This window comes from Homalodisca vitripennis, unplaced genomic scaffold (genome assembly GCF_021130785.1).
Source record: "Homalodisca vitripennis isolate AUS2020 unplaced genomic scaffold, UT_GWSS_2.1 ScUCBcl_5992;HRSCAF=12994, whole genome shotgun sequence".
Taxonomy (NCBI): domain Eukaryota; kingdom Metazoa; phylum Arthropoda; class Insecta; order Hemiptera; family Cicadellidae; genus Homalodisca; species Homalodisca vitripennis.
Window position 1 is genome coordinate 1 of NW_025782104.1, and position 10,335 is coordinate 10,335.

The window sequence follows — 10,335 nt, forward strand, 5'->3', positions numbered from 1 at the left end:
CCCCCCCCCCAACATTATGCAAAAAAAGAAAAAAATAATATAAATTATCTTTAAATTACGTATATGTATACACTAAAAGTTACGAATGAATAACTAATATAGATCCCCCGTTAGTCTATTTTTCTGTATGCATCTAATTTGATTCTGTGTGTGTAAAGTATGCGCGTGTTACAACTAAATTTAACAAGTGCCGGTGAGGAGCCGACTCTGGCCGGTTGCGCCCGAGCTGGAGCAGCCGATCGAATGCACCCGAGCCCAGCCGACGCCGGCCGAGGGCCTCCGAGCATTGACGACGGCCTGGCGGAGGGATATCATACCAGCTCAGTGCGCGTGTGTTGTGTTGTGTAGGTGGTCGCCACGTTTTATTTCGTTTCAATAAGCTTATTGTTACTAGCTGAGCTGCTATTGTTTTGTGTAATTTTTGCGGAATGTTCGTTTGTTATCATGTCTAAGAAACAGTCCCTCTGTACTAAACATTCTTTAAAAAACTTGGAAATTCAAGTGAAAGTGTAAATGAAGATAGACATTTAGCGGAAGTAGCACTGGAGGTAGCGTTTGGTGATGAATCGCCATCTTGTTTACGCCCAGATCGTGATGCTATATTCCAGGGCGAAAGTAGAGATCCTTCATTGGGAGTACAAAGTGCAGATATTGCAAAAGGAGCATTTCAGCCTGTTGATTGTTTTAAGGTAAGCCAAGATTCAATCCAAATCGAGGCAGTTCAAAGAATCCTGGTACAGTGAATTTAATTGGGTCGAATATAGCCCCATTAAAGACGCTGCATTTTGTTACCCATGCCGACTATTTTGTCAACATAAGTCTGGTCGCGGGGAGGAGTCATTCACTAAACTGGGCATGAACAATTGGAAGGAAAGCTTTGGAAAAATTCAGGAAACATGAGAATAGTGAAATGCAATCAAAAATCTAAACAGTTTCTCAATGAGTATAGAAAAGCAGGAAGCACGGTAGCAGATTCGTTGTCCTCGGCACATACTAAAATGGTTGAGATGAATAGGAGGTATTTAAAATTCATAATTGAAAACATCCTATTCCTTGGAAAACAGAATCTTGCCTTAAGAGGACATGATGAGAGTACTGCTTCATTTAACAGGGGGAACTTTATAGAACTGCTACAACTGAGATCTAATCAAATGGAGGAAGGAATCCAAACATTAATGAAATCCCCAGTCCATTCATACAAAAGTGCCCAGGTACAAAATGAGATAATAGATTTGCATAAAAAGTGAAATGCTTCAACAAATTGTCCCAAGAGGTGAGTGAGGCTTTGGCCTACTCAATTATTTGTGATGAAACTACGGATATTTCAACCCGTGAACAGCTTAGCATTTGCATTCGATACATTACTTAAAATAGAATGGACACATTAAAATCAATGAAAGGTTTTTTTGGGCTTCGTTGATGTGTCAGACACTACTGGTGAAAATTTACATCACACTATTAAACAGTATCTGCAGCAGTTTGGGTATAAGCTTAAATAAAATGCACGGCCAGCATATGATGGAGCTAGTAACATGAGCGGCAAATTCAAAGGTGTTGCCTCAAGGTTTCCAAGAAGAAGAGCCTAAAGCTTTGTACACACACTGCCATGCCCACTTGCTTGATCCTGGCTGTTTCAGAGATTTTGTGAAGAAATAAGACAGCTTCGGAATTGCTTATCCATAGTAAATCACCTGTATAACTTAATTAATGCATCAGCTAACAGGTTTTCCAATATTTGAATCAATATGTAAGCAAAGCGGAGAAACAAAAATGAAAAGACTGGTGAGCTTGTCTCGAACTAGATGGACAGTTCGACACAAAGCAATCCATGTAATTCTAGAGCAGCTCCCTGAAGTGTACGAAACTTTGGAAGTTATTGCAAACGATGTATCAAATCGTAAAATTGCAGCCGAAGCTGATGGTCTAGCCAAACAAATCAGCACATTTGAATTTGTATTCAGTTTAAAACTATTGCACAGCGTTTTGAGTCAGACTGATATACTCTCCAAAGAACTGCAGAGTGAATCTCTTGACATTTCTAAGGTTTTTGCAAAAGTTGAATCAGTCATTGACTGTTTAAAAAACTGGACAGAAATGATGATGGCTTTATTCAGATGTGGAATGAGTCAGAAGAACAGTGTAACAAATATGGTATGAAAGGTTTGTCAGTTTGAAAGGCCTTCACTACCACGCAAACGGAAGATTCCGAAAAAAACTTGAAGCTAGTAGTAGCTCTTCAGATGCTGCATTTCATCAATCACCTGAACCTGAACCTGAACAGATGTTCAAGACTGGCATTTACTTTGCTGCTTTAGACCACAGTAATTGTAAAACCTGCAATCTCGTTTTTCCAAGAACGATTATGATAAAATCAACTGCAATTGCCCATTTACTATTTAATTGGACCGAAATTGACAACAACGCTGTTTATGGCAATCCAAAAGTTTTATAACTTGTCTTTAAGTTTCTCTGTACATCTTAAGTTTTTTCACTGTTATGCCAAAGAACAATTTTGTCAAAACAGACAAAGCAACCACAAGAAATAACGTTCCAAGAGTTGGCTGATTTTTTTATTGAGAATGATCTTCAAGCCAGTGCACCAGATGTTTGGCAGCTACTAGAAATATCACTTTCGTGGCCTATCACAACAGCAAGCGCAGAAAGGTATCGTTTTCTACTACACTACGAAGGCTAAAGACATTTCTTCGAAGCACCATGACAGAAGACCGCTTAAGTGGGCTTGCCCTGATGTCCATTGAGCAAGAATTGACGTCTGAATACATGAAAGATAAAAAACTAGATCTGTTAGTTGACAGATTTTCAAATCTTCTAGCCGATAGGAAGGCTAATGCTTCATTAGAAGTAACGAAAATTGGTTCGTTTGAAAACCATTACTGTAGTTCTGTTCACCTTAAAACTTTGTCTTGTACACAAATTTGTTTTTGTGTTATAAATGTCCTTGCAGTTATGTCTAGAATAGAAATAAACTTGTATAATTTGAAGTTGAGTCTTTTTACAATCCATCAATATAGTAAAATTGATTAAAACCAATGTTTAAACAAAAAATACACATATACTTTACTTTAGTTCTTAAGTGGTAGTTTTCAAAAAAGTTTCCACGGGACCACCCCCCCCCCCCCCGGAGACCCCGTGCCCCCCCAAATTATTAGGTCACGCTACGCCTATGGTGGTTAGTAGTTCAGAAATACAACATTCCTATTGATTTTAATGTCGAAGATGCAGAGAACTGGTGAAGGCGCTGTTGTTGAGAATAGTTAAGTCGGTACGAACTCGGTGTGAGGGCTGAGTTGGAAGGCAGCGCCTGCACCACGCCACATCGCCAGCAACATTCTCATTCCTAGATACTGCCTCGGCAACAAGCAATATTACTGATAACAATCCCATACATATTATTTCTTGGATTATTAAAGTTAGGGCTGAAGTTCTAGAATTTAAAATTATAAACACATGGCTAATGGATGCAAACTACAACTTTTATGTAACCTATTGGAATACAATACAGGTTTTCGTTTCGTAGTGAGATGTCCCATATTCGACTACTGAAGAAAAAAGTGGGTTGGGCTTAAAAAACATTGACTAATGAGCAGTACAATATTGGTTGGGATTGGTTGGTGCTTGGAAAATTTATGTTGGAAGCAATGTCTTACAAAAACAACCACTTACAAGTTAATTTAAATTATGCTACTATGCTATTATGCTATATGCTATTACTCAGGGCCCGATTAAGGTTTTTGGCGCCCGTAGGCTATCTTGTACTTCGCGCGCCCCCCCCCCCAACGGTTTCCGGCCGGCTTCCCTCTGTCAATTTTCAATAATAAAAAAGTGTTCTGCTTGTATAGCGGCCATATTATATTTTTTGTAATAAAATTTCAACTTACTTAAAATTTAAAGACCATTACAGAGAGAGACCATTTAGAGTATTAAACTTTAGGAAAAGAAACAACATTCAGCAACTAACTATAAACTTTAATTATTGTTCAAAGGTCTAAATGATACATGTATGTATAAAACAGTTTTTTGCTCATGTAATATGTTCAAATTCAACGGTTAAAAAGAACTATGCTGTTTGCTGTCATTTTTTCCTAAAAACATACAAACAAACGAACAAAAACAGCAAAATTATAGAAAGTGCAAAACTTGCAAAGGGAAAGGATGCTTACTGGCTGAGCATTTATTTGTATCTTTAAAATGGAATATGGTCTATTGTTTGTAGACTTGTAGGTAACATTCCTTTAAAAGAGAATCAAGGGTTCTTATTTACCACTGGTTTTGTAGGACATACAAAAATGTGTCCTAGCTACAGCCAAACCTTACATAAGTTTTTAATTCTTATACATTTTTTGTAGATTACTATCATTAAATAGTCACAAAATTCAAAGTTCAGCACTTTGTAATGTTTACTTTCAAAAAATCTGTAGGCTTTATTTTTTTTCCAAAATAAATTAAAATGCATACTGTAATTTTAAGGCTGTTAAAATTATGTGAATTTTATCTCTTACTTCAGTATAAATGCTGCCATAATAATGGAGATTTTATTGTTGTCCATTTTAATAAGAAAGCTTAGTAGCTACGTATAGCCTGTTTAATTAGCGTTTTAACTGTAAATCAACTGAAAAGGATTTATAATAAATCAATGAACATGGTCCAAATTGGTCCATCAACTTTCTCTGGTTTATTCAAGTACATTATGTTACATAGAAATGACATTAGACTTTGGTATATAACTTGGTGACTTGAACATTTAATCACAATAACAAACAATGAGCTAGAACTATAAAATTATTAGGCCTACTGTTAACAAAAGGAACTTTTTATTTTCTCATGACGATATATTCCCTGATTAAACAAAGTCTTTTCTTCCGTGCTTTTGATGAGGCAAACGCATCGATCAAGTCATCAAACGGAACGAGCTGTACATAGTCACTTTTCTATAAATAAGAGAGCGAGTGCCTGGAGTTTTTCATGCCGTAGAGTCGACCTCAAATAATTCTTGACTCGAGTAAGAGCAGAAAAGGATCTTTCTCCGCTGCAATTAGACACACCGCCATGCTCAAGAAGATCCGCAATGCCACTTCCCACTCGTTCGGAAAAAGAGATTCAAGTTTTAGGGTTTTTACATGTTTCAATAGCCTGTAGGCTTTAGTCCCCGGTCGGTTTGACTTTCTTCTTTTCCTCCATTCTGTCTGACAGTACATTTTCCTCTTCATAGAATGTATTATCATCTTTTTAAAAATTTTTGAAGATACACAAACACTCATCTGGAAATGAATCATCTAGGTCTGTTGAATATTCATTCATTAGCTTTGTTGCCTTTTCCTTCAAGATTGAACTCTCAATTTTATTCAAATTCCATAAAAAGTTGAAGGAGTTCTCGGTAGTGTGACATAAATTGATTTTCTCCTTGTTAGTTGCCCTAGGAGTGTATCAATTGCTTTGTAGTAACAATTTATCAGGAATGATTTCCGCCCATCAAACTCAGTGTGCCCCTCTTTGCTTTCTCCAAAAGGGATTTTTGGTTTCTTTTTCCTTGTAATTGTCTTGTTTGTACTCTTGAGAATTGCACATAAGCTTTGCCTCACTTTCAAAGTTAGAAAATTGTTCCTCATTTCTTAATGAACTTAGAAAAGACTCTAGGAGCTCGTACGAAAGTGCTGTCTGGATCTAAGTCTCCATCTTCAGATTGAAGTCGTACACTGATGTCATGAAACTTCATGAGTAGTACTTTATTCCAAAACAAATCATCATGGTCATTTCCAAAGACTGGAGCTTCTCTATCAGTTGTTTGGCTTCAAGTCTGTACGTCTTTTTTATTTTCTTCGTTTGAAGTGATGTCTTGTAACGCTGCGATTATTTGTTTATGATGACTTGTGCATGGCTTTACCGGCATCTGCTCTTGCACTCCAGCGAGTTTTCGAAAGGGTCTTGACTGTCAAACATTCTTTGTCATATTGCGACAAGAGAATTTCCCATCTGTGTGTAGATTGAATGGAAAAAGTTGTACATTTTGCTGTGCCAGGGCAAAATATTCAACAGAACTACTACTACTTTCTGCAGCGGTCGAACCTACTAGCTGTAACGAATGAGCTGCGCAAGGAACGTAGTGAGCAAGAGGGATTTTGCTCTTTGATTCGATTTTGAAGCCCCTTGTAACACCCAGACATGTTTACTTGCATTGTCGTAACTCTGACCTCTACAGTCACTGATATTTAAGTTCAAACTTTCAAGAGTATTTATCACAGCCTTCTCCATATCCTTCCCCTTTATGGCCACAATTTGGGAATGAACGTTATGAACCGCTCATTAGGTGACCCGTCAGGTGCTACCCCCCGCCAAAACGAATGACAAAAGTCAATGAGATCCACATTGGAAACATATGGAGTAGAGTCGACAATAATCGAAAAATACTTAGAATTCTTGATATCTGACGCGATTTTGGATTTAACAATTGTCAGCTAACAGAGTAATAAACTCGTTAACGATCGTGGAAGATAAGTATGAGGGCACTCCTTTACCTTTATTTCCGAAACGAGCAACATGGGTCAGCCATGAAAGGATCAAACTTGCACAAAAGCTCGATACAGCCAAGGAAATTACCATTTTTATTACTGGTTGACCCCAAAATTTCATTTTCAACCATAAAACAGTAACGGAAGCCCTCGAGTAGTTAAATACTTAACTACTTCAACAACTCTTGACAATACATCTCTCCAATATTTCACTTCTACTTGATGCTGCTCAAGTAGTTTTTGCATCAATTCTCTGACGGTACATTCATCCGGGTCAAATATTTGTTCACACATTCCTCTGTGCTCTAGACTATTATCATGTTCTTGAATTTTGTTGTGAATTTTTCCAATCATTAAAGCCCGCATGTAGCTAAGGCAGTCGTACCCCCATAGAGCTTACAAGGAGCACAGTATACATAGCCAGTTGATTTGGAATAAACTAAATGAGTTCTCTTTTACAATCTCTCCATTTACAAGTTTTTTGAAAAAACAAGCTTTGTTCAAATAACGGTTTTGGTCAGAATACTGCCGCTTTGATTGGGAAAAATCCCCACTGTCATTTTGATTGATGCTGTGCACTGCAAAGTATTCACGCAATGCCTCATTTACCAGCCATAAAGCGGGATCATCAAGATTTTTTGAATCGGTTACCTCTTTATTTGCTGCTACACAATCTTGCAACTGATGTCCCAAATCTGCTATTTGCTCGGTTGATGGTGGTGAAGGGACGTGTACAGGTGCAATTTCCGTTGTGGTGTCTGAGACATCGGTAGCAGTGGCACTGGCAGGCTGCTGAATCACTTCCACTTCCACTATAACACCGCTGTCCTCACTCAACAACGTTTCGTTCAGTTCCCGTGACGACCGGCAATGTCTCAGCAGAAACAACTGGGAGTTTCGGGTTTATTGAAAAAATCGTCTAGTCTATGAATTTTATTTAGAAGAGCACTTTCCCGTTCGTTACGCTCCCGGGCCCGTTTACGGTATTCGGAAACCACTTGGTTTTTTTACTCGTAATGTAGCCTACATATGTAAAACAAGCAAACCACTGCTTCTTCTAATATTTTCAGTATCAAACACTCTACTCGACTTACGAATAAATGTCAGTGTTTATAATAACGAGCAATGACACCAATTAATCACAACGAAAGTCCAAAATAATTCATAGGCACATAGGCCTAAAACAAACAGTGCAGACGAGGAGACGACTGACTGCAGCTGCAGCTACACTCTGTCTCTATCTGTCAGAGAGCGTCAGTGTTGCAAACGGCGAAGGGCGGCGGCCGGCGGCGCCCCTCGCGCGAAGCAAAATTTCCCTTTTAGTTTCCCTACCGTTACGATAATTACTATGCGTTGTCACTAATCGCTATTAATTAATTTCTTTTTCTACTTAATAGTTATTTTTTAAGTAAATGGAGTAAATCTAAGGTCTAGGTGGATGTGTAAATAATGTACAAAAATGTATAGTGAAGTTTTAGACCATACCATTTTAATTTACTACATATAAAAAGCACTTCATCTTGAACTCCGAAGCGCCCCCCCTAAAATCGTCACCGGTCTCGCGCCCTAGGCTGCAGCCTTACTTAGCCTACTGGTTAATCGGGCCCTGCTATTACTATTTGTTTTTTTCACGATACCTCAAATTACATTCTTTTTAGGGGGAGAGAAGGCCAGTAGATATATAATCGAAACTTATTATAATACTTGTATTTTCTTTGTATACAGTAAAATGTATTATTCTTTTAGCACTAACCTACACAGACGGGCAAAAAGCTATATTGCCTATAATTAATACCATGTCAAATTTAAAGACAAATAATATGCGCATATCTGTGTTACTTTCTACTTTCGCCCATATACTTATTTTCAATCTGTGTATATTTTACTTAAATCATTTAAATAAAATACTATATCATTTCACGTCCTGCTGAAACTAGCCACTATTCCACTCAGTAGTCAGCAATAACACTGCTTTGTAATCAAAATTGGGGTAGAGTAACGATAAGCAGACACGGTTTAATATATCGGTTAGTATAATCATCGATACTATTCAAATATTGAATACGGTTTATAAAGCACGTCAAAATATCTATAGTCATAATGAAAAACAATTTGAAATTAATATAATACACACAGTGACAATCTCATAAATGATAAATGAGATGTAATTATCAAACAATTAGAACTTGAAATAGGAAAACTCATAAAAAAATCAAAGAAATGGTTAAAAAATAAAAAAAACATTTACAACAGAAAATACCTAATATGCGTTTATATGTTTCCCTTGTGTAAAAATAATTAACTGGTTTTCGAGAATTTATGAAACATGTTCTATAGAAAACCGTACTGTACTTCTCTTCTGTACAAACACTCACAGAGATGATTTGCAAACAGGTCAGTTGATATACCACTTTTTAAACGTCTTTCACAATCCTCCACGAGCTTTCGACTGTCTGTTATTATTTCTAAAAGAAAATAAGTGTATTATATGAAAAAGTGTTTATAGGTAATACAAGTTATATATTGTTAAGAAAAATCAGTATTGGTTTGTTATATCAAGAGTTATAACTAAGTAAAAATGTCGATGCCGATGTAAAAAATTGGGTCCGCTTATTTTACTTTACTTTACCCCAAAATTGTGTTAACTGTTGTTTTAAGTTTCACTACCTCTGAACTTGTTTGTATCAGAAAGCTAGTTTGTAAAAATTGTATGAGCAAATCATATCTAATAAATCAACACTATAATATTGCACGATTCAGACGCTGTGTAAAAACCATTTGATATTTTGTGGCTTTTACAGAGATTTGATATTTGTTACAATGTCGGTTTAAACACATTAGGAATTTTTTAATGTTCGTATACAAATACTTAACAAAAACTTAAACTTCACTGATTTAGTCTTCATTTGGTTGATTTTGGTTTTTTAAACATTTTCACTCATGAATGAATGTAAAAATCGCTAAAATAGCTAAACAAACCTTAATAAACGCTAAACAAACAACTCTGCCACTTATCTTATTTTTGTGTCAGATTCAATTTGATGATGACATGTATTCTATTGCTGGTATTATATCACATAGATATTTAGAAATACAATAGAATCATGGTTTCTTCTCTGACTAATATGACGATTTACAAATACGTTAGTGATCAAACATAATTAACTGAAAGTATTAACTGAAACATATAGAATATTTGTATAGAAAAATTACCAAATTTTTCCTAACACAACGCCCTGAAGTTTTTTAAGCAAGGATAAACTAAGCGTTAAAAAATAATATACATAAAAATGTTTATCGAGATTCCATCCCCTAAATAGGTACAACCTTTGTATCTAAGAAAAAGAAAGAAAGCAACTGTGATAGAACAAGACGTGTGATGAGGCACAAATTTGAAAATATATACTCCTATGAATCCAAAGATGCAGTCATGATGACCTTATACACCCTTTTAAATTTTCCACCTTTTCTCGATTCTTTCCATTAATACAATAGTCAAAGTTTGGCTATTCTTCACATCATATACAGCATGACGTGCCTTTAAAATTAATATTTATTTTCTTTGATACATGACTGTATTAAACGAAGCCGTTTACTTAACTCTCTCACTATTATCTCACCTTTCTTTTACTTGAGAAGATTTTCTCTAGTTTTAACTTCTCTACGTTAAATAAGTATTGTGCACTGTTTTATGTACGAAAATAGTTTTGATCTTGTTTTTTGTATGTCTTTGAATGGCTGCGAAAATGACAATAAAGTTTTCGAGTTCTTTGGTTTTTAACACACCGTTGGCTTGGTAGTTTGTATT